Genomic DNA, 26,791 nt, shown 5'->3' on the forward strand with positions numbered 1-26,791 from the left:
GAAAACTTGGATAGGTATAGCTTTTCATGCACAATTGGGAAAAACACTGCCTGCAATAATTCCCTCTTCTATGCAATTTCTATGCAACACGAAACTACATAACATAGTAACAAATGAAAACAATAACCCCACATAGTTAAAAAAGGCCATAGATTATTTAATTGGCCAAAGGCCTAGGAGAAGAGGAATGTTTTCACCTGGCACCTAAAGATATGTAATGAAGGTGCCAGGTGAGCATCCCTAGGGAGAGCATTCCACAAATGGGGAGCCACCGCAGAAGAGGCCTGTTCTTGTGTTGCCACCCTCTGGACCTCTAACGGAGGAGGCACATGAAAAAGAGAATGATCACAGGGTCTGGGTTGATTCATATGCTTTGCATCCAGAAGGCCACGGGTTGAATCCCTGGCATCTCCAGTTAGGACTGGTAAAGACTCCTGTCTGAAATCCTGAGAATGCTGCTGCTTGTCAGAGTAAACAGTACTGAGATCAATGGACCAATGGGCTGACTGTATATAATTTGGCTTCCCATGTTCCAGTAGCAGCCAGGAGCTAGGATTCCTAAGGCCTTTTCTCTTATACCTTCTCTCACTTCTCTCCCCCCACCCTCCATCCCTGCTCTTATCCTTTACATCTAATTTGATTCCCACATCCTTCATCCTGCCAGTCCCTGACCAACCATTTAATAAGCAAATCTCAGCCTCTGGAAATCCCCCCATATCCTGGGGATGTGGAGGGAAAGCTCTCGGATGAATCTCTTGGAGATTTCCTCCTTGGAACAGCAGGATTTGACCAGCCTTTGAGAGCACAATTAAAGGCTAGGCCTGACTGCTGGATATTTCTGTTTCTTCCTGCTCACAAACATTTTTACATTTCACAGTGATGCCATGTTCTAGACTAAGGACTATGAGACAGCGGGGGAATATTTTAAGTAAGACGGGAAATTAAGCAGTATTAACAAATAGTTCCAGGATGGATGGGTAGGTGGGTGAATCGGTGCGGGCAGTCATTCCGTATTTCTGTGGAAAATAGGTACTACTGGGTTAAAATCAATGGTGGTGAAGACTTGGGGCTAGAGATGCCTGAATTTGCACATTTAGGTTCTTTTAGTGATCTGATGTAAACAAACATTAGAACATAGGAAGAGCCTTATGGATCAGGCCAATGGCCCAACTAGTCCAGCATCCTGTTCTCACATTGGCCAACCAAATGCCTGTGGGAAACCCATGAGTTAAACCTGAGCACAGGAGCACTCTTCCCTCCTGTGGCTTCCAGCTACTGGTATTCAGAAGCATTACTGCCTCTGATAATGGAAGCAAAGCATAGCTATCTTGGCTGGTAGCCACAGATAGCCTTATCCTCCATGAATACATATAAATCTGCTTGTATTATAAAGCATATATATTTAAATTTGGCTTGTGTACATCATGTACACAGTGCCATATAACCATGGCAGACTGTCCAGTGCAGGTACCCTCCGTCTCTTTCTCTGCCATACACACATGCACTCACACACTTACACACTACCAATTAATCAACGCAGCACAAGGGAATCATTCTACAGACATGGAGAAAAAAACACATTGCAGCTCATGTAGCATACTCTGCCTTTCTCTGCATGTGCCCACATTAGTTGCATGCACACAATAACACACCATATACCTAAATTCATAGGCACATGTACGCTGCCATTTTGGTGCCTTCGTATGTAGAGGTGCACAGTGACCTGCAGAACATCTCTTCTGTTTCTGCTTGCACTCTCCTCCCTGTGTACACATGGGCACATAGTGGTGACCTGAACACCTCTGCACAAACTTGAGGACAGATATTGTGGCTCACCCACAGATACACATGGATCTGTGCCTATAATGTAAACCATCACACTTAAGCATAAGCGCACAGTGTCAGATGCCCAAATGGCAGGTGGTAGTGGTTGCTATGGCGCCGTCAGTCCCTTGTTAGCCATTTAACACCAGTGGGACCCCCAACAGCTCCAGGCACAATGCAGATTAAACTGCCTGCCACATCCTGTTCTCCTTCTGGAGAACTCAGGAATGCTACATATAACACCACCCCACCCCACAAAAAATCTTTTTCTAAACCATTTGGTTCCAGTTCTCTCAAGAGAACTTGAAAATTCAGCTTCCCCCATCCTTGGAACCTTCTAAACCACATTTTGCATACGGAGAACCCTGGAGTCCCAACTTCTTCTTCCCCCTCTAACCCACTGAACCATATATAACTCATCCAAAGGTAGGTAGGTAGGTAGGCTGGTTCCTTCCTTCCTTCCTTCCTTCCTTCCTTCCTTCCTTCCTTCCTCTCTCTCTCTCTCTCTCTCTCTCTCTCTCTCTCTCTTTCTTTGCTGTGCCCCTTTTTTTTAGGGCATGAAGGCAGCAGGTTAAGTATATGCCAGTAGGGCAGCTCCATACAGGAAAAGGCAGCATTTATTGAACTTGTGCCTGTTATGTGACAGTTACGTGATAGGAGCCCTGCAAGAAAATAAAAAGTGGCAAACCTGCTTGTTTACAATCAGGAATCCTGGCTCCCAATGTTTCCCATCTCTCTAACCCACAAGGATTTCTTTCCAGAGGAATCTGCCTTTCTGTTCTCATTATACCTCTAATCCCACTTGCTGGGAACCGCAGGTGGGCAGAGTGCTGTTGTGCTCACGTCCAGCTTGCAAGCTTCCCCCCAGGCATCTGGTCAGACACTGCGCAAACAGAATGCTGGACTAGATGGGCCATTGGCTTGTTCTTACAGGCTTGTGTTCTTATGTTCCTTATTCTCAGCCTCTCCTAAGAAAATATGAAAAAGCAGGGGGTGGGGGAAGGGGTATGGTACAACATTCAATTTTCTGTGACTTCTTACTGTGCCTGTAAACCAGGAATGGGAAACCTTCTGCCCAGGATCTGAATGTGGCCCTCCAGGCCTCTTTATCTGGTTGTCAGGATACAGCCCCTCTGGGCCACACCCTTCACCAGCCCTTCTTTGCACGTTCCTTGGGTGTTTTGGCCTAGATGCAATATGTCCTTGAACCCTAATAATGCTTCTTGCTTATCTCAGTGGGAGATAGAGAGTGGACATAAACACAATATGTGTTTGAGTGGACATAAACACAAGCTTACTGCACAAAGGTAAAATTAACATTAATTGTTCTGTCCACTTTTGCTTGTTGCCCCACCATCTCTGGCATGTGGTCCTCAGAAGGCTACCTAGAAGAGAATGCAGCCCTCTGAAAAAAGTTCTCCACTCCTGCCATAAGCTATCTCAGCCTCCCAAAGTAAGGGCTGCAACTGCAGTGGGGTTGCTGAGAGGGAGAAATGTGGCCGTCCACTCACTTCAGGTGGTGTTATGTATGTGGGAAAGAGAGCCAGAGGCGACATGGTGGAGGCGTGTGTAGTCAGGTAGGTGGGGAAGAAGCAGCCCAAAGGATGTAGGAACCAGACAGATAAACCAAATTAGGTTCCTGGGTTGAGGGAAGACAAAAAGGATCTAATAAGTAGAAAAGGTGGGTGGGTGATTTTTAAAGTTTGAGATAGGCCTTAACCTAGCAGGTCAAAACCTAATCACAAAGAAACCAGGACTCCTACTGTTAAGGTTTAGACTTAGCAGGGTTGATCCTTGCTCTGGATCAGTATTGAGTAGAATTCCATGACACCTACTAGTCTTTTCCCTCTCCTGCAGTCCTTTCCAGTTGGCTCCCAGGAGTCCTGCATCTAATTGGCTCCGTCTTTCCCCAAAACTCTCTGTTCCATCTCCTTTTTCAGAGAACTCAGAAGCAGTTGTGAGTTCTGATTGCCAGCATGTGAACCTTATCTGCAAAATGTTCTGGTGGGTTTTTCTGGGTTGGAGAGACTGAGAGGGACTTCAACTGGTATTTGTTACATGGTGTCAAGCAGCACCCAACATCTGGGCTACAACGACTATTTAGATAGGATGCTGTTTGCTGGCCTCTTTTTTCCATTTATTTTCCCCCTCTCCATCTCCCACTAATCTATTTATCTCATCCTCTTGGCCGTCTCCCCTCCCGTGCGCTGTATCCGTGGTGATGCCGGTGACAAGTGCGGTAATTAAGTGCCGAATTGCTCCAGATGTTCTGTTCCTAGACGAGTAAACAAGACCCGTTGCCCCTTGGATGGGAACAAATAAAGCGGGGGGAGTGCTGCGGTGCACATGAAAAGTGCAAGTCCCGTGGGAGACTGGAAGATGCTGGATGAGAAAAGAGAAAATAGGGATAAATCCCCCAATGGGTGCTGCGCTAAGGGAGAAGTGGACAGCATGTGACTGAGGATAGTGCTGTGCAGAAACTCACAGCAGTGGCTAAGGAGAGGCAAGTTTGGGCCATTTTAATCTGTTAAGGGAACATGGGATGGCAGCAGGTAGGAGGTGCTGTTATTTTAATCCTTCCACTAATCTCCCGTAAAAAAACAACAGAAAGGGAAACAGGTTATGTATTAACTGCCCAGGGGAAGCCCAAGCAGCCACTGGCTTTGTGTAGCAAAGAGATAAGGGTCTTGTGCTGTGGAATGTGCAGTCAGATGAAGACCTACAGAGCTGGGAAACAAAACCCAGGAGAGTCCAGTCCCACAGTCTCTCTTCAGGCCAGCCCACCAGGCCTAATCCCCATCCTGCGTCATTCTGGTAGCCACCTTACTTTCCTGGGCAGAGATCCTGTTTCTCCAGGAACGAGAGAGGCTCCCCTTTATCACATACACAGCCCAACAGGACAACGACAATAATCCACCAACAGCATACAAATCAATATGGCTAACCTGATCCAAAACACCCACCCACCTCACTCACACACGAAAACAAAGATCACCACAGCCAATCACAAACAAACAATCACACCCTAGGCCAACCCCAACCTCTCTCACCACCAAAGGAACACAAGTGAACAACACAAGCACGCTGACACCAAACTCTACATACATTAAGCATAACAGAAACACCGCTACCCGACCCCACCCCCATCCATCTCCCCTCCCTCCACCCCCTTTCCTTTTTTTTTTCTTTTTTCTTTTCTTCTCTCCCTAATGCCTCATCAAATGAAACAGATTTGTAAAATTGTTACATGGAAGAAAAAAAAAAAACACGAGGCATTACACTTACACTGTAAAACAAGAAAACCCTTAATAAAAAATATATATATTTAAAAAAAAAAATTCGGCTTTGTAATTCGGAATTTATGTGATGTGATTTAATTTGATTTGATTGGCCGGTTAATAAAAATTATTTTTTTTTTTTTTAAAAAAGGAACGAGAGAGCTGTGCCCATTCACCACAGAAACAAAGAGGAAAGAAGATGGGGAGGGGCAGGTAGTGAGGAATAGTTAAATACTTTCAAGCTCTATAGTTGTTTTTGAGGGCATTTTCTAATTTTAACTATTCTGGAAAGAGTGGGTTCACTTTTAATTTTTCCCCATTTTATTTTTGTCTCTTTAACCTGTGTGACAGGCAGAAATTGAACAGGTGCAGCTTCCTACATTCCTCACCTCCCCAGTATAGAAATTCACACATTGAATGCTCACTTTTCATGCAGTTTTTAAAGTGTAAGAGACCTGTTTGTGGCAATTCTGCAAAGAACCTAGGAGAGTCTACTTCCTTCTGTAGCACTGGGCCCTACTCTTCCTCCGGAAGACCCAGGAGTCGTGACTATTAAAACCTCTTTCCATCCTCACGGTTGTAAATGGGAGTGTCGCCACTTCCTGAAAACCCAGAAATCCCAGCTCCTAGCTCCTTCACAGTATACCTGTCTATCCATGCATTAGCATGAGGTGGTAAAATCCTGAAGTATTAGAGTATAAGAATTTTCTGCAAGTAAACCAACAAGCAAGTACAATGAAAAATGGTCCAAGTGATTACCACTTTTGCTGTGCTAATTTTCTTCTCAAGGGGGGAGGTGGTTGTTGCAGTTAAGTTCAAAGAAGACGTCGTAAATGATATCACCCACCTGGAGTCTGAAGTACAGTGGTACCTTGGGTTAAGTACTTAATTCGTTCCGGAGGTCCGTTTTTAACCTGAAATGTTCTTAACCTGAAGCACCACTTTAGCTAATGGGGCCTCCTGCTGCCACCGCGCCGCTGGAACCCAATTTCTGTTCTTATCCTGAAGCAAAGTTCTTAACTTGAAGCACTATTTCTGGGTTAGCGGAGTGTGTAACCTGAAGCATATGTAAGCTGAAGCGTATGTAACCCAAGGTACCACTGTAGTGCATTCAGCATTCTACCACCCCATTCTGCCACAAATATGGGCTAGACCTAACTACTAGGCTCCACTACCATTCCAGAGAGCTTGGGGCTCGTGGCTGCTATACCCTTTAACCCTGTATTCCCCATAAGATTCCTAACTTTTGGTTAAGCTGTTTCTGGAGTACTGTGTCCAGTTTGCAGCATGGCATTTTAAGGTGTCCAACAAATAAGCATGTCCACAGGAGATGCAACACAGAGACTTCATGCAAGGAGCATTTAGAAAGCTGCCTTATACAGAGTAAGACCATTGGCCGATCTAGTTAAGAACTGTCTACACTGGCTGAAGCAGATTTCCAGAATTTCAAACAGGTGTCTCTTCCAGCCCTACCTAGAGGTGCCAGGGATTGAACCCAGCACCTTCCGCATGGAAGCCAGATGCTCTACCACTGAGCTGCAGCCTTCCCCACAAGGTCAATTTGATTGGCAGGTGAGAGTGACTGGGCTTTCTCTGTGGTGGCCTTTGGTCTATGGCACTCCTTCCCCACTGAGATGCACATAGCTAGAGAAGAGAAGATTAAGGTGTGACATGATAAATAGCAGTCTTCAAATATCTGGAAGGGCTGTCATGTAGAAGACTCGGCAGATTTGTTCTCTGTCACTTCTGTGAGCAGGATTAGAACTCATAGGTGGAAATTGCTGGGAAGCAGATTTTGTCTAAACATTAAAAGGAACTTCTTAATTGTGGATCCTGATGACTCGGGAGGTGACAAGCCCTAATTCTCTGAGTGTGTTTCTGCAGGGATCCTGTGCTGAGCCGGGGTTGGACTAAATGACCACCAAGTTCCTTTCAACTCTATAAAAGCATGATCCTCCAGTTCCCCACAAACCCAGGAGCTCCCTTTTGCTCAAACCCCCAAGTATCCCCTCCCTCTTCCTCCCCCTGTCTCTGTCTCTAGTCCCATCCCAAGAGAAATCAGGCATCCTGGCTCTCAGCCTTAGCACCATCTGCTTCTTAGTACAGTTTGTCAAATCTTGTGTGCCCTGCCCTGTTCTTCTCTGGACGATGTTTGTTTGTTTCTTGTTATAAATAAACCTAATTAATTAGAAATTTTCTAGCAAGATGAGAGCAGCACTTGTCACGCCGCCTGCCGGGAGGGGCTGCGTGCAGGAGCCACACAACGCAAACAAGCAGGAGGAGGGACCCAGAAGGGGCACCAGGAGTGGGAGGGGGCTCCGGAGTGTTGCTGGCCTATGTGCAGAAGGCCGAGGTCTCGCAGGGGCATGTTCTTCTTGCCATCCACCCTGACATAATGAAAGTCATCATTCATTCAGACGAACTGTCAGACTAGCAACCTTCTGTCATGCTAAGTGCGGGTGTAAATTATTCAAAAGAGAAGTCACCCGCAGGAGGGTGGAAGAAGCGGGGGGGGGGGGGTGAGAGATGGAGTTTGACAAAGAGAAGCTGAACTGAATTTGATTTGTTCTCTACACAGAAATTATGCGACTATTAGACTTTTTTTCAACCGAACTTTTCTCTCTAAGCTTTCTGGACTTTGAGGGATGGAGAACTGGTTTCAAACACACAGGGAACAGGAATGGGAATCAGTGTTTGAAAACCCATCAAAATTTGGGCACTACCCAATTCAACATGGGGGGAAATTGCCCCGACTTTTGTTCCTGTGAGGGAAAACGCTATGCAAGAGCCCAGTAGCTTCCACATTTCCTTCTCTTCAGGAACTCTTTCCATATCATTTCTCTGCCAGAACTCTTGTGTGTTGCAAAGGATTCTGGGGCACATTCTAAGGCAGCCTTCTCAACCTGGTACCCTCCTGATGTTTTGGACTAACACTCTCCTCAGCCTCAGCCAGCACAGCCATGCTAGCTAGAGCAAATGGAAATTGTAGTCCGAAACATCAGGAGGGTAGCAGGCTGGGGAAGGATGTTCTAAGACCTGCTGTTTGTTTATATATAGGGAGCCCGCCAGGCGACTGCTACCCCGTGCAAACAGAGAGGTTTCCTGAAGATGCTCCTTGAAATGGAAGATATAACGGTGAACAAGCTGTCTTTGTCTTCCATTACCAAATTTGTTTTCTGTGAACCTCTGATAAGGTTCTAGGAAGTCCACCTGTGAGTTCTTGGGGAGTACTCTTGAAATACCACAGTAGCAACCTGACATCCAAGAAATGCCTATCCCCCAAAACAGGAAAAAAGCAAACTAGCCAAGAATATCTAACTGTTCCAAATAAATGAAATTCTTTACAAGAAAGTTATTCAACCAAAAACTTTGCAAGCACTTAGAAAAAGCTAGTCTGTTTCTCAAAAACTCTTTCCCAGATCTAATGTTGACACATTTTTATTTGTTTTAAAAAGCATTTAGATGCTGCCCTCTCATAAAATATCAAAGCAGTTTATGGCTACCACACCATGCACATTATTTTATTGACCCCTGGGAACTGTAGCTTGGTTTTACCCACCTGAATCCACACCAGCCGTGTCACAGAGCTGCTTGAAAATTCAGTTGCCCTCACCCCTAAAGAACAAAGGGCTCATCCACACTTCTGTTAGCCCCATAATTTCTAGTCATGGTTCTGAGAGGTTGTTTCGGCATGTCGGTTTCTCCAGGAAAAGCCACTGTTTACTGCTGAATCAGAACAAGTGTCAGTCGGGTTTTCTGCAGATTGATGTTTGTTCTGATTCAGTAGTAAACAGCGGTTTTTTTCGGGGAAAGTGCTGGGACAAAACTAAAACGTCTCGGACCCATGACTAGAAATCACAGGACAAACAGAATAAATCATAGGACAAACGAAGTGTGGGTGAGCCCAAAGATGCTTGGGAACAAGTGAGGATTTTAGATCTGGATGGGGGTGGAGGGAAAAGTACATGAATTGTTTGCTAAAAGCAATCAACAAAATTGATTTCAGTAGAGAAGATATTCAACCATACAATGGGTTGGTGGAGAAGCAGGTGGAGTGTGGTTGTTTAGATTACAGCAGTCAATGAGAATTCTGTTGAGAGTAAAGAGTTAACATTAAGAACTTACATTACCCAACTGTGGATGGACTGAAATGCATTGCATAGGCAGGTGTGTGTGTGTGTTGTGATGTTTTGCTGCATGCCACCTACTACCACCATTGGTAAGGCACTCCTCAGTGGGTTGCTGGTGGGAACAGGATCAACATGCTATTTTTTAAAAAAAGAACCTGATGTTTGGTGCAAGTCTGGTATATTGGAAAACTTGCATCTCAAAGAGAGAAATAAAAAGGCCATGCACATAGCTAAACAAATACCTGTGTGCATGGCCACAATGGACACCAGGTTTTGGGAACTTGGGGGAGTACTAATTGAGGGGAGGAGACAACAACACTCAGTGTGACTACATCCCATTAAGCACCACCCACTGGGAAACATTGAGATTGCACTCAGTTGAAAGCACTCATTTGTTAATGAATGTGCACAAAAGCTCACACGGAAAAATTAATCTGTATGACTCTTCTTTGGCAACCACTCATCGTCAAGTAAGATTGTTTTTAACGGTGTGTCTGTAAGTAATTGGAGGCCAATTTTGGATCCACACGTCCTTCCACAGTGGGGACATAGGTTTCCAGGTGGGAGTTGATCACAGTGAGCACCCACATGTGCATTAACACTCTCGTGTACGCAGCCTCATTGTTCTCTGCCGCAGTTTCTCTTGCTGAAAACTCTGAGTTCTTGTGTTCTGAGAATGATGCCTCTCTCCACCGTCTGCATATACCATTCATAATTTTATAATTTTCCATCTCAATTCCCCTTTGGCTTGGTCGCTGCTTTTCTAAACCTTTTAAGACTGTCTTCATAAGGAAGATGCTCCATCCTTTTGATCATTTTATTTGCCCTTTTCTGAACCTTATCCAGCTCTGTGATATCCTTTACGAGATATTGCTGAATGGTACTTAACTGCCCGGAAAATGCTCAATCATATTCAATGTGTCCAACTAACTATCTATTCTAGACTTTCTAGCTAAGCATGGTCCTGAAATGGCATGTTCTATCGAAAAGTGAAACACTCAGGAAGAGCTTTGGGTGATAGATAACAGTTGAAAAAGTTTCAGATCATACTGCAATGGTCAGGAAGTTTTAGACCCGGGAGGGTTTGGTGAGGTTTAGGCACCTCTTATTTTGGGAAAGGCTGAGTATCTGAAGCTTTTTAGTTTAGAAAAAGATGAATAAAGGAGGGTATGAAATGTATGCAAAAGGGAGGTAGCATTTTCTATTTCTCTGCTATACTTAGGATCACCCAATGAAATCGATGAGATGCAAATTCAGGATGGGCAAAAGAAAATGCTTCTTAATGCAACGCACAATTAATTTACAGAATTTGTTGCTACCGTAGCCCATGCCGTTTGCATGTAGTGAATGGGGGCTGCACATGGTAGTTGCCTAAATGGTTGCCTAAATCAAGAGCAGTAAACATAAGGCCTGTAGGCTGATTTGATCATCAAGCATCTCCAATACAGCCATGGGAGTCAGCTTGCATAGGAGGGAGAAAATTCTTCTCAAAAAATATTCCTCAAGAAATAAGTTGGCACTCAAGCATGCACATGGCATAGCAGTGGCCAGTACAGAAAGCCAAAGGGCTGCCTTTCAGCATTTGCCAGTATTGTGCTATGCACGAGTCGCAGGGGCTTTCTTTGATTATTTTGTTTTTAGAGAAAGACTGTCCTCTTCACCCGCTGTGCCTATGACTGAAAGCATGGCTTGAGCGGGGGGTGGGAGAAGGCCCCCTTCCAAACAACAACAAAACCTCTTTTGTGCATGCTGAAAGGTACCTGCAGCTCCAGAAAGGGTCATCTCCAGACAACTGCTGGGATACAAATACAACTTTGCTTGTTATTTTAATGGATTTTATTTAATAATTTTGAATCCCATTCTTCTTCCAAAGACTTTATGGTTTTTGTTTCCCCTTTATCCTTAGGATTTCACACTGGAACTGGTCATAGTTCAACCCTCTAGCCACAGTAGCACATTTGCTTTCTTGGCACCCTGGTTTAAATGCACAAAAACAGGGTCAAAGTAAGCCTGACAGGTGGCCATGTTTGTTGTTCACGTCTTTGCCCCTTCATATACAAAGCAGGGAGAGGGTGGCTCTAAATTTTAGAAGAAAAGGCATGCACAGGTAAGGAGAGCCGAACCCCGGCATCTTCTGACTCCTCTCCTTCCCCTCTGGCACCTCAGAAACCTTTCTCTCCAGGACACCGGAAGTGAACCAGGCTGCTGGTGCTTAAAGTGAATGGAGCACAGTGAGGGCAGGCAGAGGATGTGGCCACGTTCAGCTCCCTTCACATGGGCCTCACTTTTCATGTCAAAGCAAGATGGTCTCTCACTTTATGAATGGTCAAGGCAGGCACATGAAGAAACAAGCAAGGCTGCTCTGTCACAGATGGCTCAGCCTATGAAATAGGTAAGTAAAGGGCTGATGAAAGGGTAATAAAGGGGATTTAAAGAAAATTAACACAGCAGTAGTAGGATTGCTCAGGGTACAAATACGAAACACCTAATGAGAGGGCCAATTGAGGTTCGAAAATGGATAATTAAAGTATTTAGGAGAAGCAAGACCTTGGCTGGACAAGACATTCTTCTGAGGACACCTAGGCTACATTTATACCACACATTTAAAGCACTATGACACCACCTTAAACAGTCATGGCTTCTGCCAAAGAATTACGGGAGCTGTAGTTTATTAAGGCTGTTGAGAGTTGTTAGGGGACCCCTGTTCCCCTCCCACAGCTACAGTTCCCAGAGTGGTCAAACAGTTATCATCTGTCTTCACAGGGAGAGCTGAGAACTGTAGCTCTGGGAAGAAAATAAGGATCTCCTAACAGCGCCCTTAACTTACTACAGCTCCCAGAATTCTTTGGCAAAAGCCATAACTGTTTATATTAGTATCATAGCGCTTTGAATGTATAGTGTGAATGTGGCCATGTTCTTGCCTGTGGGGATAGACTTTTGAATTGGTATGGGGAATATAGTGCTATATCAAGTGCCTTGTGGGAGCACCATTATAATCCTGCTTCCATCTCACTCCAGAAGATGAATGTTTGGGCAGCCATTCCTATTATGGAAGCAGAATAGCTATTTGTAAACATTGGTGTTTGTTCCAAAGGGGAGGGTGTATTTCTGCCCTGTTCTTGATTTAACTTCCTTTTATGAAAACAGAACCGGAAGTAAAGAGTCGTGAGAGTGGCTAAATCAAAGTAAGTGTTCATATGAACAAGGACAGTGTTCTCCCTGCATTCCAGTGGAGAGCAGTGAATGTCTCTAGGAACAGAAATTAGATCAAGATGGACTTAAATGGATTAATTTTTTTTAAAAATGTGATCTTGTGAATGGCTCTTAGAAGGAAATGTTTGTGCGCATGTACACTGGAGGAGAAAAAGTGTGAATTCGCATATCATACATAAACAAACACTCCCACACTCGGTGATCTGATCCTGAATGGAAGTGACACGCGCAGCAGGAAGCCCAGGCCCTTTAATAGTATGAGATACGCTGTGTCTTTGTCCTGCTAGGCCTGGGGCAGCCGACAGCCATCCCCAGCCCCGTCTGCATCCAGTGGCACCAGGCCAGTCCCTCAAGTGATGGAAACCTGGGAGACTTTTCCCTCTTCGGGAGACAAAGAGACTCTGTGACAGCTGAGGTCAAAAAGGATGGAAGCAGGCCGAGCCCTAACACAACGTGATTCTTGCATGGCATTACTGAGAGATGCAGCTGCCTCTGGGGTGGAGTGGGGAAGGGAAGGAACTGCTCTTTGTACAAGAATTCCTTAGCCCAGCTCTGGGATGCAGCTAAAGCCCAGGAAAGGGGACTCCTGGTTGCCTGATAAGCCACATGAGGTCTTGGATCTCGGCCCCAGTTCTGACATTGACGAGGACAAAACTAAATTACCTGTCGTGCAGTTTGGAGGTGTTCATTAAATCCAGAGGAAGGAGTGAAAATCCACTGACAGGGCGAGAACGAAAGAGAACTTGTTAGAACTCAGGGCAGCCACTAGGCCAGGGCTCTGGGGAGCTCTTAAAGGGGAGTGAGGACTAGCGGCATAAGAATATAGGCAGGGCAGAAAGTCAGAATTCCAGAGCATGGAGGCTGAAAGTTGCTTTTTTTTTTGTGGAAGGATATTTCCATAGTAAGAGGAATGATGAGTTGGGGCTCACCCACACTTTCATTTGTCCCATGCTTTTAGGCATGGGTCTGAAAGATTTTAGTTTTGTCCCACTGCTTTCCCCAGGAAAACCCACTGTTTACTATTGAATCCGAAAAAAATGTCATTCAGGTTTGCTGCGGATGGACGTTTGTTCCAATTCAGCTGTATACAGCAGGTTTTCCCAGAGAAAGTGGCGGGACAAAAGAAAAACCTCTCAGATCCATGCCTAGAAATCACAGGAGAAGCAGAAGTGTGGACAAGCCCTTGGAGAGGAAGGTGTGGCTCCTTAGAGCAAATATATTGGTAGGAGCTTCTGGATCCTGTGGAAAAGGAGGGGATCCTAAGTGGGCTGTGGTGGTTGTAACAGGAGATATATGGTGGAGAAGGAGGTGCAGTTTTGCTCAGAAATCCACGAATGACCTAGATACCAGGCATACTTTCAGTAATTATTTTGATGATGCTGTTTGATTATTATTATTGTTTCTACTTTGACTGGCTTAAGCTTCTCTGGATGTTGAGATTGCTTCTCATTCCTGTTTTCTTGCCTGATTTTACTGGACCCACCTTAAAAGTGCTTAAAATTAAAACTAAAAAGCATCTAGAGTTTGGGCTATTTTCACTTGGCTTGAAATTGGAACAAGCAAACAATATCCCTAAAATGCTTGCATTTGTGGAAAGCAGGGAAAGCACACTGTCCAGCACCAATGGAAGCCAGATTAGTATGGGGAGGAGAGGGCAGGGCAGAGAGCAGTGGAGGTGGGGTGAGGGCAGCCAAGGATTCTAGGGAACAAACAATTTGTGAATCCATCCTGTGGTCTTGCTGACATTGATTGAATGTGCAATTCAGAATCCTTTACACCATCACAAAGATGGGCTCACCTCTGAGTTTGGGCCACCCAGGGCAGAAGCAGCATGAGATCATAATGTGCCCAATGCACACGAAAATGTACATAAAACAGTCCTTAATTTCTCTGGTACAGGATCCTAAAGCCAGGCCCTCTGCCAAGTAAATTGGTACAATTGAAGCATGTGGAGGAGGCCCTAAACTTCTGTCCCTCCTTCTACTTCTGACAGGGGGCCATATCAGGCCTGATAAGCTTCTTCATCTTCTGTTGGCATAGTCTGTGTATCTTTCTCTGCTTTTCTAAATGACTGCTGATTGCCCAGCTCTGACCACTATGCTTCCTTAAGCTTAGGGTCCAGATCAAGGGAAGTAATACTACCACTCTATTCTGCCTTGGTCAGAAGGCAGAGTTCTGTGTCCATTTTTGGTCCCCAGACTTTAAGAAGGCTATTGACAAACTGGAACGTGTGCAGAGGAGGGTGACCAAGATGATCAAGGGTCTGGAAACCAAGCCCTATGAGGAACGGTTAAGGGAGTTGGGTACATTTATCTTGGAGAAGATGGAAAAGTGAAATGATAGCCATCTTCAAATATCTAAAGGGCTGTCACATGGAAGATGGAACAAGCTTCCTTTCTGCTGCTCCAGAGGGTAGGACCCAAACCAATGGATTCAACTTACAAGAAAGGAGATTCAGACTAAACTTTAGGAAGAATTTCCAGACAGCGTTTTTCAACAGTGGAATGGACTTGTTTGGAAGGTGGTGGACTCTTCTGCACTGGAAGTTTTTAAACATAAGTTGGATGGCCATCTGTCAGGGTTTCTTTAGTTGTGATTCCTGCATTTCAGGGGGTTGAACTAGATGATTTTTGGGTCCCTTCTAACTACAATTCTATGATTCTATAATTCTATGAAACATTGCAAGAGCGCTGGAAGGCAGGCTGACTCCTGGTTTCTAGCGCATGTTAGGGCAAGAAGGGAGGTGTCAGGATCAGGCTGCTTGGGGCGGGATGAGAGGTGTAGTATTTTATGTATGTGTGTTTGAGATAATGCACATGTTCATATATATGTTCATATATATGTGCATGCTTAGAGTTGGGCACCAACATTGTCTAAGTGTGGAGCAGGTCTAGTTGGGTTGTGACAGCAGCCACTGGGAGCTGAAGTGGCGATGGACCTCAGGGCCTGGCTAGCACATCTCATAACTAAATTGATTTACACAGACTGGAGGAGATGGAGAAGAAAGAACTCTGGCATGGAAAAGCCTGTCCTCCCCAAATTGCCTGCTTTTGTGCTGTGCCCTTGAAGTCTAGAAGCTGGTCTTACGGCATAAGGAGATCCTCTCACCTGGCACTGGGGAACTGTTAAGTGAAAAGACCCGTTCTTTGTCTCTCTCCTGGCAGATGAAGGAGGACTGATTCTAAATTAAATACATTTAGCATATGTAGTTTGCATAATTAGGACGCTGATTTGTATATTATGCAAATCTGGCTGCCTGTGTGTTTAGGCTTGGGGGTTAAGTATGTGGGCAGAAGGGTTGGGAGGCAGGACTCCTGGGTTCTGTAGCGGGTTAGGGAAAGGAAGGGAGGTGTCAGGATCTGGCTGCTGAAAGAGGGGGGTGATGTTTAACGTGTTATAATCTTTTCTACGTGCGTGTGTGAGTGCACATGTACATATATGTGTGCATGCTGAGAGTCAGGACATCTGCATTCTCTAGAAGAGGAGCGGCAGCGGGGGGTGGGGTGTCTGGTTGGTTTGAGTGGGGAAGGAAGATCTTGGGTGTTCTTTGCTTTGTGGCATGCCTTCGGCTCCCGTTCTGTATTTTTGCTGCGCAAGCCAAGGCACCAAGCAAATCATCTTCCATCATAAATAACAGCGGCAGAGGAGAAAATAGAAAATCAACACCAAGTGTGGGGGGTGGGGAGGGGGGATGAACCAGGAGGGGTGAAGAGTGTATTGATTATCTAAATAATCAAGAGATACTTTTGATTATTTTGTGCCCCCTTCCAGATACAAGAGAATGCATAGCCAGCCCCAGTGCCAAGATCTACATTGTGCAGCAATGTAATTATCCAGTCCCCCTGTATCTGGAAATGGGATGGAAGGCTTCCAGATCCGAAGCAAGGCGAAAAGCCTGGGGAAGGGGAGCAGGTGGAGACCTGGCTGTTTGGCTGTCTGGCTGGGGTTGGGGGCAGGGGAAGAGGTTCCTATGGTGGGCTATCCAGGGCCCAATAATTCTCTCAAGGGACCTCCTTTGGACTACACGTATCATTACAATATTTACATGCTCTGAAGGTGTGAAGCCAAAAGCACTTAGAGCAAGAAAAAGAGCCGGATGAGAAAGGCGCTTTCTCTCCATATGTTCCAGAAGGCAGATGACAGATTGTGTTTGGCTTCATCCATGTGGGGTGTTTGTGATGCTGTGTGTGTGCGTGTGAAAGAATGAAAACAACATTGCCTCTTGCTGTATCCGTTGTGAGCAGAGTGAGGTCTAGTGGGATAGAGCTGTGTAGGGACTGAGAGCCAGGATTTCCCCAAGATTCTCTGTTATAGGAATTGTACTGATACCTCCCCCCCACCACAACCTTGAAGAGCTGCACGGCAGGCATGTGACAAAGTCTGATCTCCTTCTCCTCCATTTTCCCTGAGCGAGAGCTGCACCCTCCTTCCTTCTTCCTGTCCTTCCCGCTAAACCTCTTTGATCCACAAGTTATAGATTAAACCCTCCGGCAGGGAGATGGAAGATCATGGTGGTGATTTACACTGGGGGCTGTAAATGTTACAAGGTGGTGGCTTTACTGGATAATTTGAAAAGCGCAGCTAGACTACTTTGCGAGCGGTTGTACAAGGAAGGGTGCAATAAGGCTCACACCAGTCTCCCCTTCTGTTTCAAGGCATATGTTTTGCACATTTCACCATCTTTTCTTTGCCGTCTCTGGAAAAGGTGCAACTGTTCTATTTCCTCCTGACCCTTGTTAAAGGAACAAAACCTAGGATGCCATGTGCCTAATAGGAAAGGAGCAGAGATATGGTGCCAGAACTCCTGGGTTCTCCAGGAGGGGAATTAGGGCTGGGGTGATAAATAGAAAGAGGTATTGTTATTTTTCCCAGGAGACAGAGGAGGTAGGAGACTGGAAACAAGATTGCCCGGTCTGGCTGCCAGACCTTTCAAAAGGGAGGATTTCAGCAGGTGCCATTTCACTCCCACCCAAGACATTGCAGCAGTGGTGGAATTTCCCCTTCTAGCCAATTTGTAAGGGTACAGCAGGATCTAGCTCTCAAGGTCTAGCTCTGACAACCCTTCTGAGAACATTCTGTGCTTTTGTGGGGAGAGGTAAAACCGTAGGAGCTGGGAAATGGTTCTCCCAGGTATTTAAACAGTGGATGAGTCTGGAAAGGGAGACGACTGGATGCAAGAAGTTTGGTGCCTTCTAAGCAGGTTAGGAGGGTATGGAAATTGGACCTCTGGGAGAGAGAAATGGCCCAGTGTATACTGCATGCGTACAACTCTCAAGGTTAGCCACCCCTCTCCTCCCCTGTGTTTCTGCAAAAGGCCATTTTTTTTCTGAGCATGCTTTCCTTCTTATGAGGAAGCAAGCCCGGAGCAGTGACTCATGCAGAAATCTAGGAAGCATATTCCTTTGAGGGCTGGTAAATCTGCAGAATCTTTGCATTGTTACTGAATTGTGTCAGAGGCAGTGGTGGGACAGAATTACCCTTCCCTCATGAAGGCTGATTGTGTGGTGTAGTGATAAGAGTGTTGGATTAGGACCTGGAAGACCAAAGTTCAAATCCCTACTTGGCTATGAAGCTCAGTGGGTGACCTTGAGCCAGTCACTGCCAGTCAGCCTAACCTCCTTCACAGGGTTGTTGTGGGGATTAAATGAGGGAGAGAACGTGTACATGATCCTTGGAAGAAAAGACAGGATGTAAATGCAATAAATAAATAAGTAAAATGAAATAAAATATGCCAGACCAGTCAGAGGTGCAGCAGTCAGCCTCATGCATAGATGGCTACTTTTTCGCCCACCAGATGCCCGCTATTGCCAGCTCTTCTTTCACAGCGCATCATTTTGGCAATTGTTGCCCTGGTGGTTTGGGGAAGTGGGAAAGACACTGGCCAGGATTTCTCCAAGAGCAACAGGGCTGGTTGGGTTAAAGCAGAGGAGGGGAGGCAGAGAGTCCTCCCAGCGGTGCAGGCAGGGCCCGGTTCTGCTCGCTCAGCATCACTTTCCAAGTTCAGAGGCAGGTGACGAGCTTAGGCGATAACGAGATGGAGGGATGGATGGCTCTGTCGCAGATTACTGGCAATTACCCTATATTAGAGGGCCTCTAAGCAGAGACGCAGGCTGTGCTGAGCCAGCAGCTGAGCCAGCCTCTCTCTCTCTCGCTCTCTCCTCTGCGGAGTATGTGCTGCTGACACCCTTCCATCCTGAACTCGCAACTTCCTTCCTTCACACACACATCTGGCTTCCCTGTTTCTCTCCCCGCTACAACCCTGGCTGCGTGCTCCACTGTCCCATTATCTCCTGAATGGAAAGATCCCTTTAGCTTTCTAGTCCACTCCCCCCTTTTGCATGGCGACTGCTGTCAGCTTGACATCTGCTGAATATTTCAGAGGCCAAACATGAATCTTTAAACACAACAAGTTGCTCCTCTGCTCCAGTGAGACTTGTTGGGGGCCTGCCAGCTTGAGAGGGTGGAGGCAGCCAAATGCTGAGGGGACGGGAGTTGCCCTGCCTTGTAACATATGCTTTTTTTGAGGCCAAGGACAGCCTGGGCGATGTTGGGTTGCCAGACACCCTTTCCCGCCTCCTGACATAGGTGTCTGTCCCTTCGACAGAAGAAGGATGAGCAGGCAACACTCTTCCATGACGCTATGTCCCTTTGGAAGTCTACCTGTTCATGCTGTGAAAGGTATCTGTCCTCTGAGAGAAGGGGGAGAAAGATGCTGATCCTAACATAGCCCCCCCTCAAAACACCAGTTGCAGTCTTGAGCAACGGGGTGGGGTGGGGCTGGTGGTCTAGAATAGTTGAGCATAGAGACGATGAAGTGCAGAAAACTTGGGTTCCTATCCCACTTCTGGCCCAATTGCTGCCTCAGCCTGATTTCCCCATCTGCAAACTCAGACTGAAGAGAATAGTGACTTACCTGATTTAGTTCTGTCTTGAAGAAAATTTTGAAAACAGATCCTGGGGCTGAGTCTGCTGAAGCCTGGCTCAAGCTGGAAGTGGATGCTCAGGGCAGAAAATGCATCAATTCTGAATGTGGCACTTAAGATTAACCCTCCCTCCCTCAAGGAAAGAGTGTGTGGCCCCAAGGGAAGCAGCTAGGATAGGGAGTGGGGACCTAAGTAGATGGGACAGAGTTTGGGAGGTTAGAATAAAAGAGGCCTGTGTGGGAAGGCAGGATTTCTGGGTTTTCTGGTGGAGTTCTGAGGTGATAGGAGTGACATCCCCTTTATTAGCTGATAGGACACCTATTAACCAAAACCTCTGGGTTCCCAAGAATGGGAGTTGACAAGAAAATGTTGACCTGGCCTGTTCTTGCAACTCTAACAGTGTTTTAATCTGCATGAGTCATGAAGTGGAGCTTTTCAGGGTACAGAGTCAAAAATGATCACTACATGGTTAAAGGAATAGGAGCAGGGGCTAGTTCAGAAGCTGGCAACTCTAAATGGGAGGGATCCCATGGATCAAAGGAGGGGAACCCTGGGAGCTCAAACCCTTAGGCTGGTGGTGAGAGCAGCGTGGGGCTGAGTGGGTTGGAGGCAAGTGCCAGTCCCTGCTGGCTGTTCTCTCGCCACTCTTTTTTCTTCCTTTCTGTGGGCTGTTCTGTCACCGCAGCGTCAGTCTGGAACTTTGGAGAAAGTTCATTTACATAGAAATGAAAAATTAAATTAGTGCAAATGTGTAATTCAGCCGGAAAATATGATTAACAAGACGCTGGGCCAGGAGGAAGGGGAGGGGGAGAAAGAGGGAGGGAGGGAGGCACAGGGCCAGGAGGAAACTGACTGTGCTGTCACACACAGGGGCAAAATATGCTAGATCACATTAGGACAGACACGCAGCCTCTGTCTATGCATGCACACGTTCCAAGCTGCATACTGGAAAACACCGCAACCGAACTTTCCCATTGCCTTAGGTGGTATCCTTCAACCCTGGCCTGCATTTCCAGGCATATCTGTGGGGGTATCATTTCATTTCCCTTCCTGTTCTTGCTATTATTCCGGGCTGTCTGCAGATTCAGGCAGGCAGACAACCAATATGAGCATCTGTGCTTTTGGTGCAGATAAAAAGTCGGGGGTGGGGGAGGATAAATTTTCCTAGCTAGCAGATAGGGAGGTGGGGTGCTAAAAAAGCACATTTTTCATTTTATTAACAGAAAGCAATGGCTCTGCTGCTTTTTGCAGCGAGGCATCTGGACGAAGACGGATAATGAGTTAGGCTTAATCCATCCATCCTATGGCCTCCTCTGTTGCCAGTTAGAGAAGCGTTTGGTGCCCCCTTCTGACCCCTGCCTTTCCTTGGGTCCCTTGATGCGTTCATCTTCTTGATTTATGCTTTCCACATCCCCTTTTTTTCCACGTGTACAGACAATCACAAGGATGAGAAGGAGAGCAGATCCTAGGGATCCTAGTGGTTATAAGCTGTGAGGAGAAAGAAAAAGTGGGGAGATAGGACTGCTGCATTCTTAGGGAGAAAGTAGCTTTACCCACTGGTCTAGTTCAAATGTTGAAATATGGTTTGGCGGTCAGCGCCTCAGGTTGGTGCACTCTATTTCCTTCCTTCATTTCCTTGTTTTGCAATATTCTCTAGCTTGCTGTAATGTCCTGATCAGGCAAACAATGCCTATTGCAAGCAGTATTTTGCCTTCAAAAAAAATTGGAACTGGGATTTGTGGTTGCTGTAGTTTGCCCAATTCAGATTTCATGGCAGGCAATACTGCAAACTAGGAAGTGAGAGAGGGAGTTGGGACACTGGATGAGAAGAGAGGGCAGAGAGGCATGTGAGGGCAGAGCACACAACCCCAAAGCTTGGTGGGGAAACTGCAGTTTGGTTGTGCCATGTAAACAGGGCCACTGAATCCATGGTTAGTTTTTCTGTTTTAAAAATGCTATCCTTTTGGGATATAATACCTACACAAAAGACCAACAATTATCATGTCATGAGCTATTCCTATATTATAGGCGAAAATGCATTTCCAGTCCTAAATGCTAGACAGAGCAGGACAGAGTTTAAGTGCTTTCTAAACAACAACCAAACTGAAGTTTTCTTCTTCATTTTCTGTGCATGGAAATGCAGTGCAGTGGTTACAGTCTCAGACTAGTACTGGAAAACCTGGGTGTGAACTCAGCCATGAAGCTTACTTGGTGACCTCTCAGTGAGTGAGTTACTGTCTGTCAGCCTAACTTACCTTGCAGGGTACAGTGTGAGGATACAGTAGACAGAGTAAAACCCTGCCCTGAGCTCCTTGGAGGAAGGGCAGGATAAAATATAAAACAGATCAATATAATATAATATAATAGTAAATAACACCTTAGAATACTTCAGGAGAAGCTTTCCCCATCACTGCATCTCCATGCTTGGAAAGTTACAGCTGTTGAACTTCGGCTGGTAAAACGCAAAAATCCCTGCTAGGAAAAAAAGTTGGAATTCACTTTGGAAATAGAAGAGATTGAGGCTGACAGCCTGGACTCTGAGATTCCACCTTGCTCTCAAGCCAGGGAATTAAATGCTACATCTGCTGAGGTTCATCCTCCTATCCAGTCTCTAGCCTCCAGAGATATGGCTTAGCTGCAAGGCTGGATTAAGGTAGTTGGGAGCCCTGGTGCAATTCCCAAAATAGGGGCCCTTTACTTCCAAAAAAGGAATGCTTGAAATAATGTACCACAAAAAATATTGTGGTCTCTTAAAGATAAACACATTTACAATGGTGTTGAATATTCATGGATTACAAAAAACATCAATCCTGAACATATGCAGTTTCACAATTGTCAGCAAACTGCAAACACGTTTGTTTGTTTGTGTGTGCCAATCTTGATAAACAAAAAGAAAATACTCTGGGCATGTGTACTTAACTCATCACTGCTTTTACTCACTTTCTGCCTTTGACCCGTCACCAACTCTCAGCCTAAAATACCTCAATGGTGGTTGTGAAGATTTAGGTGGTGCAAAATGACTGCAAAAGGGAACTTAGTGCTTGTATCATAGACATCAAATGTTGGTGCCTTTAACTAAACTGATGCATCTTTGTTCAATAAGGGGTTGTGTTTTTCTGCACACACACATCACAGATTAATTAGTACAGCTCCGAGGCTTCAACCACTTTTAGTCTGGTTTGATTATTGAGTTTTAGACCCCTATGTTCCTAAAAAATAAAACAAAGCCTGCTCCCGCTTTCCAATGTTCTGCACTGGGTATAAACATGCCTGATCAAAGGCATCTCCATCAAATAATATTTAAAACCCACGTTTAGCAATGAGTTTCATTGTGCATTCTGGTACAGTCATGTTCTTTCTTTCTTTCCCCCCCCCTCTCTCTCTCTCTCACACACACACACCAACAAACACACAAACACTGCTTACAAATATATATTCCACATGAAACCTGTTTCCCCTCCCCGCCCCCAACTTCAGTAAAATATTATCTTCAATCATGTTGGTACCCTGAACATTATGATTTATAACGTCTCTTCCCAAAGGACTAGGGATGTACTTTTTTGGGGGGGGGGAGTTCAAACTCTGTGCTGCCTTGCAGACATGGGCCCTGGTGCCATTGTTCCAACTGCACCATGGATAATCCAGTCTTGCTTGGTTGCAGGGGGTTGGACCAGATGACCCTTTGGGTTCCTTCCAACTCCTTCCAACTCTATGATTCTGTCAATGCTATGTGTTGTTATAGGTTAAATCAACACACTCAAGGTACACAGTGGAGTGTCATGTATTGTCAGAGGCCAGCCTGCATTGTTAAGGTTTTGGAAATTTTTGTTTATTATCACTGGGCAGGTTATGGATGGTCAGGAACTGAATTTTAAAATATATATTGCTTGATGACAGGAAAGGTCTTTCCCCCACTTCTGTTGGAAGGTGACACCCTGGCAGGGAAAGGGAAACCAGCAAGTTTGAACTGGAACAGAGACAGGGCTTATCCACACTTAGCTTTCTCCCCGCTCTTTCCAGGCAAGGTCTGCACTTTAAAGCTACGTGTCTAGGCATCATTATTTTTGTTCCAGAGCTTTCCCCTGCCTGTGAAAACCCACTCTTTAGCGCTCAATCGTAGCAAACGTCAATCTGCTGTTTGTTCTGATTAAGCGCTAAAGAGCAGTTTTTCATAGGGAATCTCCATGAAAGCTCTGGGGCAAAAGGTAAGTGTGGATAAGCCCTCAGAGAGAGCTGTGAGATTTATTTGTTTTTTAAAGCTGGGGCATGGCTAAGAGAGGTACAGTTGCTCTTTGGATATTTCATGCCAAATTGGTGGTAGAGCTGCCTGCTTCAAAAATCCCTTTTCTTGTGCGTTCATGGTAATTTGTGCTCATGATGCTCTCAGGGTGGTCATGCGTGATCCTGCTTTCGATACTATTTATGCCAGCAAAAAGTTTTGGAGTGTTCATATTGCTTCATTTTCAGTCAGTGCATGCCCTGTAACATCCTGCTGAAATCTCATAACTTTATTCCACAAATCTTCTGGTTATTTTTGTCCCACTTCTATTGCTCTGTAGCCCTTTCAGACAGCCATAACACTGGGAAAGCATCACAGAACAACCAACAAAACAGACAAAATCCACCGTTAATTTACTATTATTGTGTTAAGGACATGTTGCAGAATACATCCACAATAAAACACGAGTCTGGAGGGTCTGCTTGCATACTTATAAACAAGCAGATGTTAAATAGATGTCATAAGTCTCCAGTGCTGCCTTGTCTAAAGCAAGCCACCCTATGGCTCTTCCTCTAGACTTCTTAATGGGGACTTGGGAAACATTTAACCGTAAAGTTGTGACACTGGACAGCTAAAAATTCCAGACTCCATATTTTGTGCCAAGGAGAGCCACATTAAGAAAATCTGGTATTATCTTTGCTTATTTTTGGGGACGAAGTGCCAAACTGTCCATGACATTAATCACATGATTTGCCCCTGAGTGCATGATTTTTTCTTTCAGAAATCAAGACTGGGACTCTGGAGAGTGGGGCATAAGTGCTGTTTAGCTCACTGCAGTCTCAATTGGAAGGGGGGAGGCATGGCTGCAATTTACATGAGTGGGGGAAAGCCTTGCAGGGGCCCAATCTGCATTGAACTGCAGTGGAGGAACTCCTGCTGGCTATTTATGAAATAAAAATTGTGCACTCAAGGACAAACTATGTATGTGATCAACACCACCTATAGTTTGGTTCTTAATGTAAGCAAATTACCTGCTCCCTCTTTTTCCTTGGTTCCTCTTCTTATTTTTGTTTTCTGCTGTTTTGTGAGATTGAAACAAGGCTGGCGGTTTGTTAGAGGGAGGTGGGTGAAGAGAGGATGGGTGAAGAGAGGATGAGCCTTGTTTTTTTGTGACTCATCAGTATAGAAAGAAAGGAGCGCAAACCTTAAATAAGAAAGCTTCCCCAAATATGCACACACGCAGAGAAACCACACTGGGGCAAGGTCTGAGCGGGATTAAAAAAGCCTTTATTTCTTATGAACGCCCTAAAATAGTATCGAAAACCCTAGCCCCTCCCCCCCATCCGGATGCCTGGGTCCCTGCCCCACCCAAACCCTGCCCCATTCTGTCGTGGGGCGCTGCCCCATGGTCCCACTTCCCCACCCCACCCCAGCGAAACCCCACCCATTCCAAGAAAGACCACCCCCACCCACATAGCCCGCTCCCTAAAACAGCAGTTCTAAAGTTATTACTAAATTGCCCCCCCAAAATAGGAAAAGGGACAAAGAGACACAAAGAGAGAGAAAGAGAAAGCAAGGTTGGGAGTGTGAGTCTGAGGTTATTATGGGTTTATTTATGGTTGTTAGTTTACTTGTGAGGGAGACTGCATGTGGTCCCGATTCTGCACATGTAGTTGTATCTCAGTGTTCATTTATTGGAGGTTTGGGGGGTGCACCTCTTCTGTGGTGCATTTTATGTCACACATTTTCATGTATGCTACAGTTCCTATGGTTTTCCTATCTCCATGTCGGTGGGTCCTGTGCACACTTAGTGAAATCTTTAGCAGATTTTGCTTACAAAAGATGCGCGTCTCAACAAACACATTGCCCTTCCTGGCGCCACCTTTTGCTGCTATAGACTCAGGGGCCACTTCACACGTGACGTCGCTTCCTAAACCATTTAGGCCCACAGTCCTGCCACAAGGCAAGCAATAACGTTACCCTTATCTGCACGCCGGGAAAAAACGTCAAGTGTGCCGCAGTCCTGGCACGGCTGCTTTTTGCAAACGCCTCTGTCGGTGTGATTTGTATACATGTGTGATTGTGGGTTCCTTTGAAATGCTTGTGTGGCTTCGATCCTGCCTACCTGTATCTGAGATGGAGGCTGTGTGCTTGCAATGTTTGTTTGTTTTTTAAAAAAATTGTGGTACCTTTTTTTGCTGTGCAAGCTCCATTAAGCGGCACATTAAGTCTGTTTTGCGCAATGGTGGGTTTTATATGCAGAGGCTCGTTTCTCTACCTGCAGGCGTGATTGTTTGGTGTGTGCTTGTATGCCTTTGTGCTTGACTGTGGCTGTGTGATTGGGAGTGTGTTCCCCCTCCCCTCCCTGCAGTTCACTGTTGGCAGTGTGTGCACCATTTTGGGAGTGACCGTATGTGACTCTGGCACCTGGGACCGTGCCACTCTTCTTGCCACTGTATTGGATAACTTTTAGAGTTGCGAGGGACTCTAGAGACCCTTGGATCCAACTCCAGCCCTGAGACAGGACATCCTGTACACTTAAAGTCTCCTCAGCAAATAGGAGACCTGCCGGTTTGTTTGGTGGCTGAATAATTAGGGGTGTGCCAGCACCAGCTGGTTTTCCCAGAAGCAGTCTGGGCCTTATCCCAGTACTGCCCCCCTCATCAGGACTTCATTTCTGGACTTTTTCCGCAAAAATGCTAGCACCTCAGTAAAAAAGAGGATTCACTGGTTCCACCAGAGTTCCCTCACAATTCCTGTGACCAGACACGGTGAGGATCTTTGCTTCTTTCTCCCTTTGCAGCTCAGTAATGCCAGCCTGACAGGATGTGGCCAGATCTATACACTTAAAGCTCATTGTTTTATGTCCTCTCCATCTGCTGTTTTCTCCCTCTGCTTTCCAATGCCTTTTTAAATATTTGAAAACTGTCAACATCTCTCTCTCTCTCTCTCCCCGCCCCCTTCATCTTATTTTTCTCGAGGCTAAACAGACCCAGTTACTTCAGCATCTCCACATATGACTTGCCTTCCAGACCTTTGATCATCCTTGCAGCTCTCCTCTGAATCTTTTTCAATTTGTCAACATCCTGCTCGAACTGAGGTGCTCAAAACCAAACACAGCACTTCAAACGAGGCCTTGCTGAGCACAAGCCTCACTTGGCTAGGGGAGGATGGATGAGAGGAGAGGTGCTGCTGCTTTACTTG

At 45.6% G+C, this 26,791-nt stretch overlaps 1 protein-coding gene across 4 annotated transcripts in view; it reads left to right on the forward strand.

Moving 5' to 3' along the window:
* Positions 1 to 26,791, forward strand: part of KDELR1 (KDEL endoplasmic reticulum protein retention receptor 1) — a 126,935-nt gene that overhangs the window by 18,336 nt on the left and 81,808 nt on the right. The window lies entirely within an intron of this gene.

Source organism: Podarcis filfolensis, assembly GCF_964270895.1.
Source record: "Podarcis filfolensis genome assembly, chromosome: 13".
Classification (NCBI taxonomy): domain Eukaryota; kingdom Metazoa; phylum Chordata; class Lepidosauria; order Squamata; family Lacertidae; genus Podarcis; species Podarcis filfolensis.